The sequence below is a fragment of the Talpa europaea genome, assembly GCF_964194135.1.
Source record: "Talpa europaea genome assembly, chromosome: 16".
Lineage (NCBI taxonomy): Eukaryota > Metazoa > Chordata > Mammalia > Eulipotyphla > Talpidae > Talpa > Talpa europaea.
The window spans coordinates 38,950,459-38,973,406 of record NC_140084.1 but is presented as its reverse complement, the minus strand read 5'-3'; positions in this window follow the sequence as shown (position 1 = coordinate 38,973,406).

Here is a 22,948-nt window from a genome sequence, read left to right as displayed (position 1 = left end):
CAGTGGAACAGTAGGATTCCTCTCACACAGCTACCTTCAGGGTTCTCCCTGGCCTGAACTCTCTGCTGTTTCTTCTCCCGCCCACAATGAGATTTCGAATAAAAATTCACTGATTATATTTAATACACACAATACTAAACCTCAACATGTTTGTATATAGTTGGGTCTGCTTATTGATAACTAGTTTTCTTTTTAATTTTCTTTTTTTGTACAGAAAAGTAAGTGCAAGTCAAACTTAGTCATTCACCCTGGTCAGTTACCAGACCTATTTTATGGTTCGACCATTACGTGAGGAAATGAGGAACACAGTGAGGTTACAAGAGCAAGCGATGAGGAAGAATGCTGTGGATACACACACACACTCTAAAACTGAAGCAATCCTAACTCAGGTAGTACCTAAATTCAACCACCATTTGTAGCTCTGTATCCAAAAGTATCTTGATGCTTAAAATACCTCAGACTTTTCAAGAAACAACCTATTAAACGGCTACTTATAAGAAATTTGTTCCCAAATGTCCTTTTTCTTTTTTTTCCCCAAATTCATGAGAATAAGGCAATCATATCTATCCCTACTTACATGGTGCATTATAATCAACAGGGCTTTAACTAATTCCAAAGCACGACAGAAGCACCCAGCAGAGTGCTGAGGAAGGGAGGCTGTGCAGGGAGACACTGTGGTCGGGAAGAAACATTATCGCCTGGAGCCGGGAGCTGTAAGCATCATGAGCGGTCCCGAAGCTCATGGTTATTCTGCTTGCTTAGGTTTTTATCTTCGTGAACTGTGGCTCTCTTAATTATGTGCACCTGAAGTTGGATTAGGTCTGAATCTTAAAGTTTGCCAAGATTTTTCATCTAGGATTTTGTTATAAACTCCGCCAGCCATGTTGGCACACGCATTTCCGAGTAGTACACTACACACACTCTTGATCCTGCTGTTTAATCATAAAGGAGGAAATAGATCAGCCAGAGGTCTTGGGATTTTGGGAGTCTCTGCCTTGCTGCCTTCCAGGTTCCCCTTCTCCAAAGTTTTCTACCTCAACTTCACTCCTCTGTGCGAGTTAACTCTTTTGTTTCTTCCTTTTTTACTGAAGAATATCCATAGGGGGCCTCCCTAGTGGCGCAAGGGGTTAAGTACAGCACTGCAAGGCTCTCCGCAGCCACTGTAGCATGAGTTCAATCCTCAGCTGGCCAGGGAGCAACCCACTTGGTGCAACAGACCTCTCCTGACTCACCTGCTGCTCCCCTCAGCAACGTATTTCAGTAGATCTGCCTATTCTGCTCCCCACTTTGTCTCTGGTGAATCCTCTCACCCTCCCAGCACCTCTGGCCTATATCCCAATTCTTGTATGCATAAATAAACAAATCTTTTTAAAAATACACATAGGTAAATATTTTATACTCCAATGCCTGATTCATTAACACCAAGTGAACAGGTAATCACCACCCTGGCTAGTGAGTGGCCACACAGGGCTGAATGTCAAATCAGTAAGCAGTAGGTCATTATCCAGATGTAGTTACCAGACCTTTGTTCATCAAGTCAAGACAGACATTCCTGGAGGCCAGTAGTATGTATTTTCTCCTATTTATCTCTTGCTTTATTGATACATAATTCACACATCATAAAATTCACCATTTTAAAGTGTGAGATTCAGTGGATTTTAACAGGAGATGTTTCAATACTGCCTAATTTCAGAACAACCTCATCACTTCAAAAAGAAACTTTTAATTAACAGACACTTCCCATTCCTTCTCTTCTTAACTCCTGGCAACCACAGTCTACTCTGTCTCTATGGACTTGCGTTACCTGAGCATTTCATGTCAGTGAAATCTCACAGTCTTCTGCATCTGGCTTCTTTCATATACCATAGTGCTTTCCAGGTTCACCTACACCATGCAGCATTTATTAGTACTTTATTCCTTTTCATGCCTGAGTAATACTCTATCGTGTGGTTAAGGCATGTTTTCTTTATTAATTCATCAGTTGATAAACATTTGGGATCTTTCCACTTTATGTGGAAAGACTGGGATTTTGGGAGTCTCTGCGTTGCTCCTTTTATGCGGCTATCAACTTTCAAGTATAAGTTTTTATATTAATTTATACTGTTAACGTTCCTGGACATATGCCTAAGAGTGGAATTGGAATTCCTGGGTCATACAGCAATTCTAGGTTTAAGATTTTGGGGAACTGCCAAGCTGCTTTCGCAGTGGTGGCACCATTTCCATTCATTCACACCAGCTATGTATGTATGGAAAGTGTATCTCAATAAAGCTCAAAAAAATGACTTCATCTTTCTTTGCTCTTTTCCTTAAGTAACTTTCATCTAACAGCAAAAGGTATATAATAAACAACTTTCCAGGAAAGTCGTTAATGTCAGAATTAGTTACCTTTCATACTTCAATTAGAAATCTGTATTTAAGTGCTGCTATTCAGAATCTGGAAATGCGAATGCCCAAAAGACTCTTTTTACCACCCCCACCACCCCCGCAAAAGACTCTTAAAAGACCATTTAGTCCTTCAATTTACAGATGAGGGGAAAAACCCAGGATATGAAATGTCTTGATTAGACCACACGGTATCTGAATTGTCAGAACTCAATTTCTATATAAATGCTCTGTTTGTAACCATCCAGACTGGTGGAGAGACTACGCTATGCTGCACCAACAGAGCCTGCATGAGGAGACTAACGAAGACCTTGCACTCACAAAAGTTCAATGTGGGTTTGGTGGCCCTTCCTCAGTTGACAGGGACATTATCGGAACTTGTGTTTTCCACAGTCCCTCAGCACAGGAAGGTCAAACCTGCTCTTTCCTGCTTCCCATGAGATGTGACACACATCAATTTCCCTCTCAGCTATTTGGCAAGAATTAGTCATATGGTGGCAATTTAACTACAAGAGAGGGTGGGAATGTAGGGGTACAAATACTGGGGAAGCTTTACAGTTAGCCACAGCTACCCACCCAGACCGAGAGCAGCACATGGCTCTGGCCAGATGATACAAGTAACTCCGACTCCACACAGGAGAAACTGTTCAGTAAGGCAGAGCCCACAGTCACATTCCAGGGGCCAGGTGACTCTCGGAGAGGCTGCTCTAGGACAAGGGTCTCTGTGTGCACGTATGGACAGTGGGGGAGTGGAAGATGGAGGGGAGGGGAAAGGTCAAAGATTCCTTTGAGAAACTGATGAAAGAACATTCTTGGGCCTCCCTGGTGGTGCAAGGGGTTAAGACACGGCCTATGAAGCTGTCTGCAGCCACCACAGCATGAATTCGACCCCCCACCAGGGAACTACCCACATGGCGCAGCAGACCTCTCCTGACTCGCCCGCTGCTCCCCTCAGCAGTGTACTTTGGTAGATCTGCCTGTTCTGCTCCCTGCTCTGCCTCTGGTGAATCCTCTTTTTTTTTTGTTTTTTTAAAGATTTATTTTTTATTTATACAAGAGCTGGGGTACAGGTCAGATGCGCAGAAGGGTGAGAGGATTCACCAGAGATAGAGCAGGGAAAAGAACAGGCAGACCTACCGAAACACACTGCTGAGGGAAGCAGCGGGTGAGACAGGAGAGGTCTGCTGCACCATGTGGGTTGCTCCGAGGCCGGCGGGGATCCAGCCCACACTGCAGAGGCTGTCTACACTGCAGACAGCTTCACAGTGCTGTGCTCAACTGCCTGCGCCACCAGTGACATCCTGGTGAATCCTCTTATCCCTCACATCTCTGGCAAACACCCCATTTCTTATATACATAAATAAATCTTAAAAAAAAAAAAGACTAGTGTTTAAAAAAAAAAACTAGTTAGTGTTGCATTAAAGGAAATATGGAATTGAAATACCATTCAAACTCCATCATTTTCAAGTGGGATTTTGCCAAGAACACTATTGGAACATGAAGTTCACCATATCACTTGTTCTACTTTTGTATATGATTGACGATTTCTGTGATTAAAAGTTTTAAAATTCACACAAACACGTGCAGAAGCATCCGGTTATATCCCTTTTATTATTTTTTTAAATAATATCCTTTTCAATGCCTGTCTTACTGATTTTTAAGTGCTCTCCCACCTCCATATTTATCTGCCTAAAGGGTTCAAATATGTTCAATCCATTTAAGGACATTTCTTCTCTGTATTTTCCTAAAAAGAATTTTAATTGGGGAAAATATTCACCATTTATGAATCCACTATTCATGTTACATGGAAATAAACATGCATTGTGAAAGACCTCAGATGTTAGTTGTAGCCAAGAGTGGTAAGACTTAAGTGCTATATTCATAAGTTTTCATGCTGCCTAAGTTTCATAAAAGCATAGCAAAAAAAGGCATGCTAGCATATCAGTTACATCTTTTCAACACATTAATTACAAAAGTTCTCAATAAATTAAACTTGAACTCAGGCCTGATGACATCATTTAAACATTCCTTTCTGCAATCAAAGTCATCAGCAATTTCTACTTCAAATAGTACAAAGAACAGGTTTGAAACTAGATAAAATGTAAGTATAAAAAGGATTTCCTTATACCCAAAAGTGACAATACAGAAAAGTCATCCTGAGGAAATCTGAAGGGCTTCCCTTTTGAGAATGTAATGTATGACAGGGTGGCCTTGGGGACCAACTAACTGGGTAAGATCCTGGCTCTGCCACTTACCATCTATGTGACCTTGGGGAAGTTCTTTAACCTCTGTGCCTCAGTTTCATCGTCTGTAAAATAGGGATAATAACAGTAACTACTGGGGCTCCCTAGTGGCGCAAGGGATTAAGCACCGCACTATGAAGCAATCCACAGCCTCTGCAGCTTAGGTTCGATCCCCAGCCAGCCAGGGAGAAACCCACATGGCGCAGCAGACCTCTCCTGTCTCGCCCGCTGCTCCCCTCAGCAATGTACTTCAGTCAATCTGCCTGTCTTGTTCTCCACTCTGTCTCTGGTGAGTCCTCTCACCTCCCGCATCTCTGGCCTGTACCCCAGCTCTTGTATGCATAAATAAATCTTTGAAAAAAATAACAGTAACTACTTTTATTGAGTTAAATAAGTTTATACATATAAAACATTCAGAATAAAGTCTGGCACATATTACACACTAAAATTGTGATGATATTATTATCATTCCCATACCATAAGCAAAGGTAAGCAGACCTTGTTATCTCTGCCTGTCCAGAAAAAAGTTACTTACACAGTAGAAAGATTTTGTCAAGTGACTTAATCCCTGAACTGACTGAAATCCAGGAATCCTAGGGTGAGGGACATCACTTATTACAGAGATGTGATAGCTCTGAGTGGTGAACGCAGGACAATTTTTACTTGTTTTGGTCATTAAGCTAACAGAGAAAATGAAGTGAAAGCAGTCCTGTTGTTAGCAATGATATGGGACAAAGCAGCTTCGCATGGAGAAGCCAGGCCAAAATTAACAGGCAATATGTGCTTATCTTCTTCCCACACTCCCCAATCCCAATGACACCACAGTGAAGACATTCACAAAGGAATCACTGCATAAAAATCATGAGGTGGAGGGCCTCCCCGGTGGCGCAGCGGGTTGAGCACAGCACTGTGAAGCTGTCTGCAGCCTCTGTAGCGCGGGTTCAATTTCCGGCCAGCCAGGGAGATTCCCACATGGCGCGGCAGATCTCTCCTATCTCTCCAGCTGCTTTCCTCAGCATGTATTTCATCATCTGCCTGTCCTGTTCCCCGTTCTGTCTCTGTTGAATTCTCTCACGCTCCTGCACCTCTGGCCTGTACCCCAGCTCTTTTATAAATAAATAAAATCTTGGGGGGAAGAAGCAAGTAAAAAAAAATCATGAGGAGGGCAGAGAGAAAAGTCCATTTAAATGCTGGCTGCTCTCTAGAAGACGGAGAGGAAACGGCAGGACAAGTTGAAAAGGAGAAGAGCTGGATACCTCCCAGAACATGCAGGGCCAAAGGTGCAGGGCAGAGAGGCAGAGCCCTTTGACCTGTAAATACACAGCTCTGAGGTAGCAGGTACAGAAATCAGGAGTGGGAAGTAGGTTAATCAATCTGACCTCCAAAGTTCTCACTTTTGGTCACTGAGGCAGTCAACCTTACTACAGAAAAAGAACTACTGGAAAAAAGGAAGCGCTTGTAGATTGTCTATACAATCAACCCAGTTCTTCGCTGATAAGGAACACCAGAATGAGAATGAAAAGCCAAGAGGACAACAAAAGGCAGCTAACATAAAAAGAACATACCCAAGAAACATTTTAGACCCCAGAGAAACACCTGAAAAGAAATTCTAACTGGTATCCTCAGTGAGATTTGAGAAGATCTTTAAAGCAAAAGCAAGCAAGTCATAAAGGAGGCAGAAATCAAGAATGCTTGGAAATAAAATGACTGCCACAATGAAAACCAAGGAAAAAACAAAATGTGAGGGGAGTAGGAACTACGAATACATATGCACTCACATACATGTGTTTAAAAAGTATTTAATGAAAGAATAAGTCAACAAGAATGTTTATCTATTAGGTATACAGAAGAAGAAAGGCAAGGAAGGAAGCTATACTCCTCTCGATCTACCTTGATTTTTCACTTTACCTTCAGCACAATGGAAATACATTAAAAAAAAATAAAGCAAATTGAAAAGAAAAAAAAATCCCTACCTACAAATAAAACATATGTGAATCCATTTATAAAGTTGGCAGCATAACTACACAGAGAAGGACAAAATCAAGTTTACACAGGGGACAGAGTGCACTTCTCTGGTGTTTTGTCAATTGAGAAAGATATATATATATAATTAAAGTAGAAATATCTTCATCCTTCCTTTGAATTTGAAATAATTAGTTTGTAATCATGATTTATCTTTTTCTATGCAGAAAGTACACATTAACTTTACTGAAAAGACCTAGAAGGAGTCACATTCCAGTTATAATGAATGATCCTAAAACTATTTTCCCCCCAAAAGCAGAGATCCTTTTAGAAATAGATGATTCTATATATATCTGGGGTCAGAAACAAAAAAGACAAGCACAGGAATTCTTACCATGCCAGAAAGCAAGGAACCCATCAAAGATTATTAGGCTCATGTCAAAAGGATCCACAGTCAACCTGAGGAGTAAGGTCTATGAATGGCCAATATTGGGACAGTTTAAGCATCAAGTAGAAAAATTCTTCTGAAGATGTCAGAGGTGCGGGGGTGAGAGGATTCACCAGAGACTGAGTGGGAAGCAGAACAGGCAGATTGACTGAAATACACTGCTGAGGGGAGCAGCGGGCGAGACAGGAGAGGTCTGCTGCACCATGTGGGTAACCTCCCTGGTTGGGGATCGAACTCCCTGTAGTAGCTGCAGATTGCTTCACAGTGCTGGGTCTTAACCCTTTGTGCCACAGGGGAGGCCCCCATGCATCAGTCTTAAAAACATTTTGCTACATGAAAGAAGCCAGGTCCAAGGTCATATATCGTATAATTCCACTAATATGAATATCTAGAATAAGCAAATTCACTGAAACAGAAAGTAGTTTAATGGCTGCCTAGGGCAAGGGCAGATGGGAAGAATGAACAATGATGTCTAGAGGGAACAGGATTTCTTTTAGGAGTAATGAAAATGCTCTAAAATTTACCATGATAGGTTGTAGAGCTGTGAAAATATTAAAAACCAGAGAATTATATATAAATGGGAAAACTGTATGCGATGTAAGATACATTTCAATAAAACTGTTGTTAAAAAAAAAACAAACAAACACATAAAGATAAACCACCCAGCAAATAATTCCCAATTAAGAGGGAAAAAATACAGGAAAAAATTGTCTCCACTCGAGTCCAAAAAAAAAAAAAAGTAAATCTAAACATCTATCCTTGATAATGTTGAGAATTCACACAGGAAATTCTTTCAGATTAGTGAAGTTATTGTCTATGAAGTTCAAAGCCCAACCATTTCCATTTTTTTTTTTTTTTTTGGTCAGTTCAGAATGGCACAAGCCATATTTAGAAATGCATGCTAGAAAAAAAATGCTTTGAAGAATTTTATTCTCAACATTCATGAATTTAAAATATCTATCCAGGCAAGAGAAAATGGCAGAAAGATTCACTGCTTTGTTCTCCCTCTTCTTAGGAATCTTTTCTGTTTTCTTTTGATTCCCCTTATCTGTTACCTTATTAAAAAGAGTAAGACAAATCCATGGATGCTGATTTGAAAAGATCTTATCTCTCCTCCTGCCCCCTGGCTGTTCTAAGCTGTCTCTTTGAACCACTCCACCTCGGATAGACCTAAAGTGCTGTGGTTCCTGAGCTCGATGCTGTGCCCTGTTTCTAAGATCAACACATTCTTCCTGGGAGGATTCCCAAACCCATCTCTCTAGCCCAGATCCTTCTCCTGCACTTCAGATTCCAAATATTCAATCGCCCACTGGGCAGGTTCCAAATTCTGTGTCCAAAACCACTCTTCCCAGCCTTCCAGCATTCCTTCCCTGTCCTGATCACTGGCATCACCATCTACCTACTCGAGGAAGCAGAAGCCTGGGAGTTATCCTCTCCTCCTCACTTTCCTTTACCTCCAAGTAATCATTTAGTCAAAGCCTTCCTGCCTTCCTAATATCTCCCAATCTTTTCCCTCTACCTACAATGCCCTCTTGGTGTACTCTACTCCTGGAGGTCTGAGATGTCACCTCTTCTGGGGGCCACTTAACAGACTGGACTCCCAGCCTCTGTAACCAAAACACCCAGCTGTTAAACTCCACCTTAGCAGGATCTTTGCTATCGAGTAAAACACTGCATCACAGCTGCCGGTACTGGCAGATCACTGAGCTCTTTCAAGGTATTCCAATGTGGGACCTCCCTGGTGGTGCAGGCGGTTGAGCGCCGCACTGTGACGCTGTCTCCAGTCTCTGCAGTGCAGGTTTGATCTGTGACGCTGTCTCCAGTCTCTGCAGTGCAGGTTTGATCCCAGCCAGCCGGCAAGAATCCCACATGGTGCGGCAGACCTCTCCTGTCTCGCCGGCTGCTCCCCTCAGCAGTGTATTTCAGTCAGTCTGCCTGTTCTGTTCCCCACTCTGTCTTTGATGAATCCTCTCACCCTCCCGCACATCTGGCTTGCACCCTGGTTCTTGTATAAAATAAATAAATCTTTAAAAAAGAAAAAGATACTCCAGTGTGCAAGGGACACTAACTACTCAACAGATATCTGCTGAATTATTAGTTCATCCTCAGACTTACTTAGTGATCACCCACTAACACAGTTATTAAGAGCTACAAAATGAGGTTCTGCTTTAAAAGAAAAAGCCACCACCATGCCATGTTCACACAAGCACTCCTCAACAAAACAGCCATTCCCTAAGTGCCTACAACACATCAGGCACTATACCTGGAGTTTTAGATAATCTCATTTAATCCACACTAGAATCCTAAAATAAAAACTGACATTAACTAAATGGGCACTAAGTGCCACAGCACTGTGCTATGCACTTTACATGTGTGATCTACTGTATTCTCAAAATAACCCTGTAAGGCAGGTGAGGCATCTGAAGAGGTTAAGTGAGCCCTTCCAGTTCCTGCTACATGGCTAAGGCAGTAGTCACCCACAGAGACAGATGTGGGGCCTGGGAGTCTGCCTCCAGAGGCTGAACTCTCCTTCACGGCACTATTTCACCTCTGTTGAATATAGAGACCTTGACATTGGCTTTATCACTCTTAAAGTAATACTTAAAGTTGCAGGCCTCCTGAAACTGACAGGAAATGAGGTGGAGCAATGAAAGGAGCAACAATCTCTCTTTAGGTGAGCACACCCCTACCCAAGCTGATGACGCCCAGCTTTAACTCTCCAGTTAAAACTCCTCTCTCCCATGACTAGCCTCATGAGGTATTGCCTTAGATCCTTCACTCCCTGCTCCTCCTGCGGTACTTACTGCCTTGGCTACAGGTACTACCAACTCTGAGCCTAAATCTAAAGTGTTACCCAAACTGCCTATCCCATTCCCTCACTTTTCAATCAATCCCACTAATTCTGTGCACCACAGCGCCTCATCTATAGAAACTGCTCCATCAATGGCACCTGCTGGTAGCATGAAATTCTAAATGCCTGTCTCTCCTTTACACCCACCCAGTTCAGTTTGCAAAGGACTTGGAAAGATAAAAGCTGAGAGTGCCTTCTAAGAGGACCAGAAGCCAGGTTTCCAGAAGCTCTGACTCTAGCTCTGAATGAAATCATAAAGCATTCCTCAAAGTTGGTTGATAGACAGTAACAAACTCTAAGTAGCAAACTAAGGATGTATGAGAGTGTCAGACTTAAGAAATGGTTTCAATCCCAAGGACCCAAACATTCTATTTTATTCCACTGCACAGAATTAGTTCAATCAGCATCAACCCTTTGGCACAGTGGTTCCTGATCAGCGATGCCACACGCACACCACTACCACTGCCCCAGGAGACACTGGGCAACATTTGGAGATAGTTTTTGTTTGTCACAGCTGGGGGCTGTCACAACTTGTAGAGGCCAGAAACACTGCTAAATATCCTTCAACACACAAGACACCTGCCTTGTTTATACAAAGACAAAGAATTATCCACCCCAAAGGTCACAGGGCTGCTAAGGAGATGCTCTGAGCACTTTCTGTAATCAAGTTATCTAATATATAAAATTACTTTCTGGGCAGATGATATAAACTGGAAACGAGATACGTAAATGCTAAATAAATGGTTTCAAAAACAAATGCTGTAGTTCTCATGAATCCTGGGTTCATTCCAAGCCTGCCCAGTCAAGAGCCCCACAAAGTAACCAGAATCCACCTTTCCAGCCTTACTTGCAACAGGTTCCGTCAACCCACCCAATGCTTTTACTAAACAGTTCACCCACGAGTGACAACAGCCGGGCCACAGGGCCAGGAGGTCCATGTCCCACCCCTACTGTTACCATGGGAAAAAACCCTCACCTATTTTACAAAAGCCCTGTCTTCAGCTGCGCAGTAACCTACCCCCTTCCACAGGACATGTCGTCATTTCAACCCAATCATAAAATCTTGTTCCTATAATGCCTACAGGAAGGAGGTGGTGAAAGACAAAGGTGGAAAACGCTTTAAATGGCTCAGGACCTAAGGACTCATACTCCACCACCTCAAATCAGTGCTTAGCAGCAGCCAGCCAGGAGCCGCCTCATTTCCTGTAGTTACTGGGTAAAAATAGGAAGTGGGGGAGGAAGTCCACAAAGCAGAAACAAAAGTAATCACTGCCTAACTTCCTGAACACAAATCACTGAGTGGGGAGGGTATCAGGGAGGGTATCATTAAAACATCAAAACGGAAAGGCAGACATGGAGAGTCCAAGCCAGAGGAAAGGAAGTGGTGGCACTTCTGGGTCCACCAAGCCCAGACTATTTCTGTGCCCGGGAGACTGCTTCAAGAGCAAAGTATGTGCACAACTGGACACCAGCCAGCTTTGGATACAGAAACCATTTCGAAGGAGTTAGACTAAACATGTTAATTCAAAGAATAATGCAAGAAACCCCAAAACATTAAAGTTCTATCAGAGTCAAAAATGTCAGTGAAGGGGCCTCCGTGGTGGCGCAAGGGGTTAAGTCTCAGCACTATGAAGCTGTCCTCAGCCACTGCAGCACAGTTCCATGCCCAGCCAGGGAGCTACCTACATGGTGCAGCTCCCCTCAGCAGTGTATTTCAGTCAGTCTGCCTGTTCTGCTCCCCACTCTGTCTCTGGTGAATCCTCTCACCCCCCACATCTCTGGCCTGCACCCCTGTTCTTGTACGCATAAATAAATCTTGAGTGAGTCCTATCACCTACAATAAAGCTTCATTTCTAACTTTTTAAAAAAGCTACTAAATAACTGATCAGTTCACATCTGCAGCCTGTGTTATTCTGTATCTTACTCTGTATCAAATTTGAAAACTCCAGTAGATAGACAAACGTCTAAAGGAAAATTTGAACCCATTCATTTCTCTATCACATTTACAATAAAGATGCTCCTACACCCCCCCACCCCAATGCTGAGAGTGTCCCCGAATGCTCCAGGCACCCAGGCACTCAGGATGGTTGGTAACAGTGCCTGCTGGTGGGCGCTGCTGGTCTACTGGGCACCCAGGCTGCCTCCACCTAGTGCTGACACTTGCTGGGTAACACTGTATCACCACAAAACAGGACATTCCTCTGTTACAACAAGGCACATTTGCACCAGCAGACCCAAAGCAGCTTTATATTTTTGGTACTATACAACAATGGATAATTTCATTTAACAGCAGAAAAAAAAAATTTCTGACCACAAAGTCAACAGAGTGAAACTTTCAAAATAACACAGGTTTTTTTTTTTTTAAAAAAAAAAGGTCAAAAGTGTTAAAACAGTCATACAGATGACTGACACATTTAACTACATTTTTATCCAGGGTATTTTGGTGGGGAGAGAAGAGGAAGATCAACAGTCTATTTTTTAAACAGTCACTACATAAATGAGTAGAAAAATAAATGAAAAGGGTAGTAACCACCATTCAGTTTCATACAAAGAAAAATGGTGAATATTTAATGAAAAAAATCCATTATTACTTGCTGAGGACAGACCGAGCAACCTGTCTGATTTTCTAGTAATGAATCAACATTCTGTAGTCCAAGTCCAGTGTTTAGTCTGAAGTCTGAAGACTTAACTCTCAAAACCTGCTGCTATTAAAAAAACTAAACAAGTATTAGAACAACACTGCAAGCCAAAAGAAAAAAAAAATCAAAACAAAACAAACTTTGCTCATCAGAAATCTTCAAAAGGAGTTTAAAAAAAAAAAAAGGCAGGTGGGGGGGAGGAGCAAAGCCTTGTCAGGCAAAGGTTGATCCACAAAGCACCATCATCCGTCACCAAAAGATAGCTGGTTCTTAAATTTCAGAAAACATGTACTAAGCTTTTATATATAAATTAAAATGGCCTTGAACCATTAAAATTTTTCACATTAAAGGCACCAAGCAGTGCCTCCCCTGGTGGCGCAGGCGGTTGAGCACCACGCTGTGAAGCTATCCACAGCCTCTGCAACATTGGTTCGATCCCGGCTGGCCAGCAAGGGTTCCACATGGCGCAGCAGGCCTCTTGTGCTGCGCCCGCTTCTCCCCCCAGCAGTGTATTTCGTCAGTCTGCCGGTTCTGTTCCCCACTCTGTCTCTGGTGAATCCTCTCACCCTCCCGCGCATCTGGCCTGTACCCCAGTTCTTGTATAAATAAAAAAATAAAGGCACCAAGGGCCTCCCCGGTGGCGCAGCGGTTGAGCGCTGGGTTGCGAGGCTGCCCGCAGCCTCTGCGGCGCCGGTTCGATCCCTGGCTGCTCCCCGGCCACCGGAGGAGGGTCCCACATGGCACGCAGACCTCTCCTGCTGCCTGCTGCTCCCCTCAGCAGTGTGCTTCATCAGTCTGCCTGCTCTGCTCCCCGCTCTGGCTCTGGTGAATTCTCTCACCCTCCCGTACTTCTCACTGTACCCAGTGCTTGTATAAATAAAAATAAATCTTTAAAAAATAAAAAATAAAAAATAAAAAATAAAGGCACCAAGCAATGTGAAAACATTCACAATATCAAACCATGTTGCTGATGGAAATTCAAATGTAAATCAAGGAGACTCATTTAGTTAAAACTAAATCATTTTTAAAAGTCACAAAGCATTGAAGCAGTTTTTTCAGATCTAATTTTTAAAAATCTGAACATATACATCTATTTAAAAAACCTACAGTTCATTTTTGTTACAGTGTGAAAAAGCCTTAGCCAGTCAGCTCTGCTTAAGCCTGGTGTTAACCCAGTTATCCGGTTTCCAGACTGGTAAGAGCAAGTGGAACTAGTGAAAGCTAACATTATCCATTTGAAAATTATTTAAGAAAACTTAAAACAGTACTATTCATTCTTAACAAGTTAGCACTGTGGGACCTACCCAAAATTAACCTCGAATGGGAAAAGACAAGGATTAAAAAGCTCACACACAAATGGGTAAATCAAACTGTAATTTGGAAATCATGTGTCTTGCGATGGGAGAAGAGTTATATAAATTCTAAAAAAGTTGGGCCTCCCCTGGTGGCGCAGCAGTTGAACACTGGGCTGCGAAGCTGCCCACAGCCTCTGCAGCATCAGTTCGATCCCCGGCCGCCAGGCGAGGGTCCCACATGACACGCAGACCTCTCCTGCCGCCCGCTGCTCCCCTCATCAGTGTACTTCGGTCCTTCTGCCAGTTCTGCTCCCCGTTCTGCCTCTGGTGAATTCTCTCACCCTCCCGTACTTCTGACTGTACCCAGAGCTTGTATAAATAAATCAATCTTTAAAAATAAATAAATAAATAAAAGAAGTGGCACCTTCTGCTTTAAAAAAAAAAAATTCTAAAAAAGTTTCTGATTCAGGACCATTTCTGAAAATGTAAGGCCCTCATGAAAAAGTTTATCACTGGATAATTACAGCAGCTCCCTCCTCCAGGCAGGGAAGACTGGCTCCAACTTGCACGCCCATCCAGCCCCCTGCCCTCAGAGAGACAGGCAATCAGTCTCGGCCAGGGGACCCATTCTTTTCCACAAACATTTCAGCAGGTCAAACATTTAGCCATAAGGAAGTTCTAAGAGAACTTCCTGCTCCCCACCCAACCACCCCACCAGGCAGCCAAGACAGCCCTAGAGAGCAGGCCTGCAGGGGGACACCTCCAGGCTGGCTTCCAGATTCCTCTGCTCACCTAAGCTACACCACCTCACAAGCAGAAGCAGTTACTAATGTCCTATTGTGCGCACGGCACTGCGCTAGACGGTAGGACGCAGCAGTGATGAAAAACAAGGTACCTGCTCTCAAGGGGCTTACAGTCTAATGGGAGAACACAGGGGAGACGCACCAGTTCAAAGGGGTTTCATAGAAACTGCCACGAGCAGTAGTTGTGAGAGGGGCCTGGAAGATGACTAACCTAGACATGATTCCTGCTCTCAGGGGAACGGCTGCCTCCTACAACTCCACCATCTTCTCCAAGTTACTTTAAGTTGTGTACCTCAGTTTCGTCGGTATTTTGGTGAGGGTTAAATCCACAAAGTTTAGTACTTGGCACATCCCGAGCTTCACTCAAAAAATGGAAGTGGGCCTCCCCTGGTGGCGCAGCGGCTGAGCGCTGGGCTGCGAAGCTGCCCGCAGCCTCTGCAGCACCGGTTTGATCCCGGGCCACCGGCGAGGGTCCCACATGGCACCACAGACCTCTTGTGCTGCGCCCGCTTCTCCCCCCAGCAGTATATTTCGTCAGTCTGCCTGTTCTGTTCCCCGCTCTGGCTCTGGTGAATTCTCTCACCCTGCCGCGCTTCTGACTGTGCCAAGTGCTTGTAGAAATAAATAAATCTTAAAAAAAAAAAAAAAAAATGGAAGTTACTTTTCTGAAAGAGGCCCGGGACTAGACAGAGGGCAACGTTTTACCTTCCATTAAAATTCTTCATCTGGCCAGTGCAGTAAAAGAAAAAAACAAGCTTTTCAAGGCCACCCCCCACCCCAACATACAGTTACAAGTACTTTAATAAAACATTACCTACCTTCCTGCAGCTCTGACCCCAACTCCCAAAGTCCTGGCCACGGAGTAAAAGGAGCACTGCCCAGTGCCTTGGAGGGGAAGGCGGCTGGGCTCCTCCCATTTCCCTGCCCGCCACTCCCTTGTCCTGCAGCCCGAGCTACAAGGAAGAAGACACTGCTAGGGAGAGGATCACCTCTCATTACAGGGTATTGCACAACTCGACGTTATTTAGGCACAGGATGTGGGGCCTCCTTTTCCCACCCTGCGGCCTTAGGAGTTGGTGAGAGGGACCATTTGGCCCTCCCTGTTGATACCACAGCCTCAGCACGCAAAGCTGGAGCCTAGGCAGCATCCACCCACCTCTGGAACCTGATGTTGGGATGAGTTGGGGGAGATTTAGGTATTTCCATCCCCAGTCACAGATTACCACCTCACGAGCAACTAAGCTAATCCCCAGATGACTTTTAGTAAGATTACAACTTTTCAGCTCTATCTAATTCTGTGCTCAAAAACTTCCTTATGATTCTTTGCAATCACATGTTTGAAAGAGTACATATCCAATAATATGTCCAGACATAAGTGAACATAAGTGAACAAAACCAAATAGTTTTAAAAAATTAACAGGGCCTCCCTGGAAGCGCAGACAGTTGAGTGCAGCGTTGTGAGGCTGTCCACAGCCTCTACAGTGCCGGTTCGATTCCCCGCCAGCCTCAGAGCAACCCACATGGCAAGCAGACCTCTCCTGTCCCACCCGCTGCTCCCCTCAGCAGTGTATTTCAGTTAATCTGCCTGTTCTGTTCCTCGCTCTGTCTCTGGTGGATCTTCTCACCCTCCTGCACATATGGCCTGTACCCCGGCTCTTGTATAAATTAAAAAAAAAATTAATAGGCGGCACTATCATTTAGAAATGAACCCCAGATGAGACGCAGAGGCGGGTATCAAGGATGATCACTGGTAGCATTGTCTGCAAGTATCAAGCTGGAGGTGACCCACATGTCCTGCATTAAGGGGTTCATTAAATAAATTACACAGGAACACCTCACTGTCATTTCAAAGATCAAGGTAGAACTACCACATTTCATCCAGCCTAAGATGTCATTTATAAATCATATCATTATTTTATATATGCTAAGAAAAGCTGCCATATAACCATGACCTGCCATCACACGATTTCAGGCTCCTTCCTGTCTTGCTCCTCCGCCTCAGTCCATCTGGGACATGCACCGACCGCCCTTTGTGACTTTTTCTCAACTTTCACTTTTCCAACAAGGTACCTTTATTTGACAGTCCTGGATTCAGCGACACCATCTTGGGCCTCCCGTTCACATGGAGTCTCTCTGCAGCTCCTGTATCATTCCCTTTGCTGTATGCCTTCTCTTAAGCCTCACGACAACCCCGGGAGATAGGCAGTACTGATCTCCCATCCTGAGACAGACTCAGGTACACAGAGAGTATTTAACTTAAAGGTAGGGGATAGTAGGTGGCAGCAGCAGACCTTGGACCCAGGTAGCCTGACTAGTCTTTACTCTTAAGCTTTCCGCTACATTCCCTTCCCAAATAACTGCTATGTACATGGCAGAGCTTTAAAACTTATTTTTATTAATTTTGACTAAAAATATAATGCATACACAGTAAAAAAAAATTCATTCTGCATGAAAAGAGTATGCAAGACAAGCCAGGTTAGTCTAACAGTCTAGATTTCTGGGACTTTATCCCAAAGGAAACCATTGTGCCTTTTCTGCCATTCCAGAATTTTTTTTTCTGCACTTAGAAACTTATTTCACCTCTCTCATAACACAAATGAGTACACCCACACATTATCTGCATCTTGCCTTTTTCATTGAGTATTTCTCTGAGCTTAATGCCTACCTACATCCATTTCTGTTTTTATTCAATTCTAGGATACATGTATCTTCACACTTTACCCCAAGATGTTTTGAAGTCAGATGATCTTGGTGGGTTTGGAATTCCATCAGGAAACGGGAGTCACAAAAAAAAAAAAAGTTTTTAGTGCCTCTCTGGTGGCACAGGGGTTAAAGACAGTGCTATCCAGCTATCCGCAGCCACTGCAGCATGAGTTCGATCCCCAGCCAGGGAGCAACCCACATGGCGCAGCAGACCTTTCCGACTCGCCTGCTGCTCCCCTCAGCAGAGTATTTCAGTCAATCTGCCTATTCTGCTCCCCACTCTCTCTGGTGAATCCTCTCACCCTCCACACCTCTGGAGGGTATGTATTTATTTATGTATGCATAAATAAATCCTTAAAAAAAGTTTTTAAATGTATAAAAGCATCAAGGGTTAGTCTTGCAGCAATGTGCAGGCCAAATCAAGAGGTGAGAGACCACTCCCTGGTAAATACTCCATCACGGGGCTGTTGCGAAGACTAACAAGGGAGCACACATGGAGATTTCGGACCAAAGCTGGCTGGCACTGTTCAAAGGATGGACACAATACTGGACAAACTGTTCGCTCCCAGTAAGATAGCTATTATTATTTCTTCAAGAGCTGGCTCCACTTTCCTCTCCGTCCTCATTTCCTGCTGCTTCCCTAGTCATACCTGTCCGTCTTTTACCCTAAATGTCCTGCAGTTCACATACCTCATGTCTGTTGACCTCTGCACCCTGGCACTTGTCAAAGCCCTGATCCTCTCCCTTCACTGTGGTACTGGATTTCCTCACTTCTCCCCACAGTGCCCAGTTCAAGCACAACCTTCTCCAGGAAGCCTTCCCTGACAACTACAGGTGGATCCTCAAGACAAGCAGCTTGGTGGGCCTCCCTGGGGCCTAGGGGTTAAGTACCAGCACTACCACCACGATGGCCCATCACAACAGGCTGAGTTCAATCCCCGGCCAGGGAGCTGACCCACACAGCGCAGCAGACCTCTCCTGTCTTGCCTGCTGCTCCCTTCAGCAGTGTATTTCCATAGATCTGCCGGTTCTGCTCCCCACTCTCTCTGGTGAATGCACCCACCCCCCAACACCTCTGGCCTACACCCCAGTTCTTGTGTTCTTAAATAAATAAAAATAAATCTTTTTTAAAAAAAGACAAGCAGCTTGGGAAGAACCGCTCTATCAGTACTCAATCCCTTGGGGTTCTCAGCTTTGTCAGTGCCCCCAGGAGCAACAGGTTCAGGGGGACTGATTTAGACTATCCAAGCTCAAAGATGACTGATGAATGAGCCAGAAGCCCAATTACTAAGTTTATAATTGCTGATGAGGCCAAATACTTAATGAGCACTTTCCAGGTACCGGGCAGCTGAGGAAGGAGCTGTTACCCTTCTACAGTTGGGGGTGAGAGAGAGATTAACCAGAATCCCAAGACCAGGATGTGGCCCAAGCTGTCTGGAAGCAAAGTTCTCAGCCATTCACATTCTATCCTTGTCAGGAAATCTCTATATGAAGCCATGTTCTAATCAAAAATTATTAGGTGCACAGAAGCAAAGCAAGAGAAAATTCTCCCAATTACAGGCATCCACAGGGAGGCCCCCAACCGTCTGGTAGTGCAGAGGCCTGCATACAGCTCCTCTGGAGTTCAGGGCCTCCAGACAGTGCCACAGACACACCACCCAGTTCCTCTTCCAGACAAGCCACCACAATTTCCATAGACACCACCCCAATCCTCTCCTTCTAGAAATGCAGTTTTTGAGGACACAAAATCAAGTTTAAGTATTCTAGCAACAAACATTCCAATCATGCCTTCCTGGGGTTACGGCTGGGTCAGTTTGGTGAACTTAAAGTTTTCCCTGAAACTCCAATCTACATCTATAAAATGTCTCCTGGTGAGTATCTTTTCTATAGATAGCTCATTTGTGTAATCAGATGATCAATCATTCATTCAACACAGACTTAATAGTATCCAGAACACTGTATTCCAGGCCTAGGAGATAACAGCAGAGAACAAGACAGGCACGATCTCTGAAACTTGGTGAAGCGCCATAGGCGTCTCCTACTTTTAGTCAATTGCTCAGTTGGCTTTCTTCCCCTGAGTGGTCTATATTCCAAGCTTCCCGTGCAGTAACTGGTCTGTATTGTAAGAACTCCGTAACTGTGACTATCTTCTCACTTTTTTCACCTAGGGTAGGACAAGATTATATCTGAAACCCTTTAGGCAAAAGAGACAAAGTTTAAATCAAGGTGGAGAGAAAGTTAATGGCGGATACAACCCAAATGGAAAAGGAAGATGAGATATGACATGTCACGTGTAAGAACCTTAAAGTCATGAAGGAAAGGCTACCTTGGTAAGTGACGACGGGCTCCGTCACTGGAGAAAGCATGGCCTCAGGAACATGTCTGGGGTCAGAGAGAGATAAAGAAATGACTTGAAGCAAAGTCTGAGCTGGGGTCACTGAGTGGAGGAGTGAAGTGTGTCTCCACTTCCAGGTGACCAGGTAAGTGGCAGGGAGTGTGACTTAAAGGTGAGGGCTAGGGCCTCCCTGGTGGCACAGGCTGTTGAGCACAGTGCTGTGAGGCTGTCCACAGCGTCTGCAGTGCCAGCTCGATCCCCGCCAGCCTCAGAGCAACCCACATGGTGAGAAGACCGCTCCTGTCTTGCCCACTGCTCCCCTCAGCGGTGTATTTCACTCAGTCTGCCTGTTCTGTTCCCCACTCTGTCTCTGGTGAATCCTCTCACCCTCCCGCACATCTGGCCTGTACCCCCACTCTTGTACAAATAAACCCTGCCTCAGAAAATGCTCTCAGGCAGATGTGGGAAGAAGAGAAGCAGCAAAGACAAATGCAATGACAAAGTGATCACAATGGCGCCAAGTCAAGGAGGCCAACCAAGGGGAGAGTCACAACAGCGAGAGTGGCTCACCATGCCAAATATTTACAGTCCACATGCAGGGGCCACTGCATGTGTCAATTAGAGAACCTCAAAAGGACAGGTTCAATAGAGATTAAAAAACAACTGAAGCACAATCCCCCACATATTCAGGTTCTCTCAGAGAAAATGGAACCCTGCTTTTACTGTAACTCAAAAATATGGCAATTATTTATTCAAAACTCCATTCTTTGTCCACCTAGAAAGGCATCATTTCCCACTAGGGACAAAGTCATGGGAGGAAAAGGGAGAAAGTGAACGTCCAACCCATGGGATGTCCCAGCCTACAAGCTCGCAATTGTTTGTGAGTCAAGTGACTGGGAAGACTCACTTGACATAAAACGTCTGGTGCATTAAGCTAAGGTCTTCAACAGAACAAACACAGTACAATTTTCAGCAGAATCATGTGCAACTTCTTTAAATTTTTTTAAAAGGATGCTTAAAACATGCTGTCTTCCAAAAATCCAGAGATAATTTTAGATTGAAAAATCTAGGCTTGCCAAGGGAATCTGAGAACTTTTCTATCTTGGTCTCCAATGCTAACCTACGTATTCATGTGCAAAAATAGAGGAAGATTAGAATCTCAAATGCCAGACTGAAAAGTTGCCACAACAAACCTGAACTCTTCATATGGCGTTTGTTATCTTGTCAGCAAGAAAGCAAATGACACAATAAGCTAAACTTTTCATTTAAAAGATAAAAACACTCAATCATGAAATATTTCCTCAACTTGTAAAGAAACAGGATTTAAAGACAGGAAAAAGACACTGAATGGAACTTAAAAACAGCATACACAAAATCGAATTATCAAATTTGTAAGCAGTCCTTTATAAATATGTACTTAAAATGGTAGGTCTAAAATATACCATAAAAGAGCAGTGACAGCTTCTTCAGTAAAGTTGGAACAACTAACCATTCGGGAAATACTTATCTTAAATAGATTAATTAAATTAATCTATTTAAATAGCTAAAAGTTAAAAAAATGAGGCAAACACAGATTTTTTTTTTTTTTGGTAACAGCAGGAATGATTTTTTCAGACTTCGATAAAAAGAAACAAATAGGGCATATTTTTAAAAACGTTACCTTTTACCTCATTTGTAAATTTATCCTAAAACAATAGACTAACCCTTCTGGAAGGGCTGCTTATCTGCCCGTTTATCTGTGTGTGGATCTGTGACAAACTGGAAAAAAATCTACATGCTCATCAGGGAGGGCTTGCTTAAATTATGGTATTTGATGATATAATGTTAAGTTCATAAAAATGAGGTCTCCCTGGTGGCGCAAGGGGTTAAACACCGCACTATGAAGCAATCCGCAGCCTCTGCAGCACAAGTTTGATCCTGGGGCAGGGAGCTGACCCACATGGCACAGCAGACCTCTCCTGTCTCGCCCCGCTGCTCCCCTCAGCAGTGTGTTTCAGTGCATCCACCTGTTCTGCTCCCCACTTTGTCTCTGGTGAATCCTCTCACCCCCCCCCCCCCGCATCTCTGGCCTGTACCCCAGCTCTTGCATGCCTAAATAAATCTTTTTTAAAAAAAGTTCATAAATATGCTAATATATATCCGTTATTCATTGATATCGCCAAAATGTTAGCCATGGCTGTCACTGAGTGGCAGGTGGGTGGATGCCTGCCATTTAAACGAGTATTGTCAATACTTTGTGTTGTCTTCACTGTGAGGCTGGCGGAATGAATTGCTTTTCGAATGGGGACCGGGTATTCTCACCAGGGTCCACCCCCTTCCGCCGAGTGTTCATCTGGTCAATTCCATAAAACGTACAGACAATATTCTTTTCAAAAATAAACAATATCCTTATCATGCCAAGCAGGCACGCCGCTCTCCCCGCGCCGCGCGGAGCAGGAAGACACACCCCTGGCCCTCCTCGCTCCCGGGCGTGGGTCCTTCTTCGCCGGCCTCGCGGCTCCCGGGGTCTCCGCGGGACCCCCCCACCCCCGATCGGGCTGCGCCCGCCGGCTGCTCAGGGCCGGAAAATCGCCTTCCTCGGCGGGGCCGGCGTGAAGGCCGCGTCCCCGGCCGGTGCCCGCGGCCCCGGGTCGCCACAGGCCGCCGTCCCTCCGCGGGCGGCCGGAAGCGGGTCCCGCGGCCGGACCGACCCCCGCGGCGGGGCCCGCGGGGGCGCCCCCTCCCCGCCCCCGGCTGACGGGCGCCGACCCGCCCCCCCGGCCCGCGTCCGCGGGCGCCCGCCGCGCCCCCCGGCCCGGGCGCGAGCCAGGAGGCCCCTCCGGGCTTCCGTCCGCCGCCCAGCGCCCCCAGAGCCCGGCGTCCTCCGCAGCTCACGGGCGAGCGACGGGCGCCCACGGCCCGGCGCCCTGCGGCCCTGAGGGGAGCGGCGCCCCGCCGGCCCGCCCGGCCCCCGGCGCGCCCCGGCCCGCCCGGCGCCGACGCCCCCAGCCCGGCCGCCCGCGCCGGCCGGCGCCAGCTCGCGCCCGCTCCTCACCTGCGACGCGCCCCGGCCCCCCGCGCAGCGCCCGGGCCGGCTGTGTACACCGGAAGTGACGTCGCCGCCGGCCCCGCCCCCGCCCCGGGCGGACGCCTGGGCGGCTGCGGAGCCCGGCGCGCCGAGCCCGCCCGCCCGCCCCTGCGCGAGCCGAGCGGGGCGGGCCGGGCCCCGAGCCTCCTTCCCCGGGGAGCTAGGATTTCCATGTGGGGCAGCCCGGGCAGGGATTGAGGCCAGAGCCCTCAGGGGCACC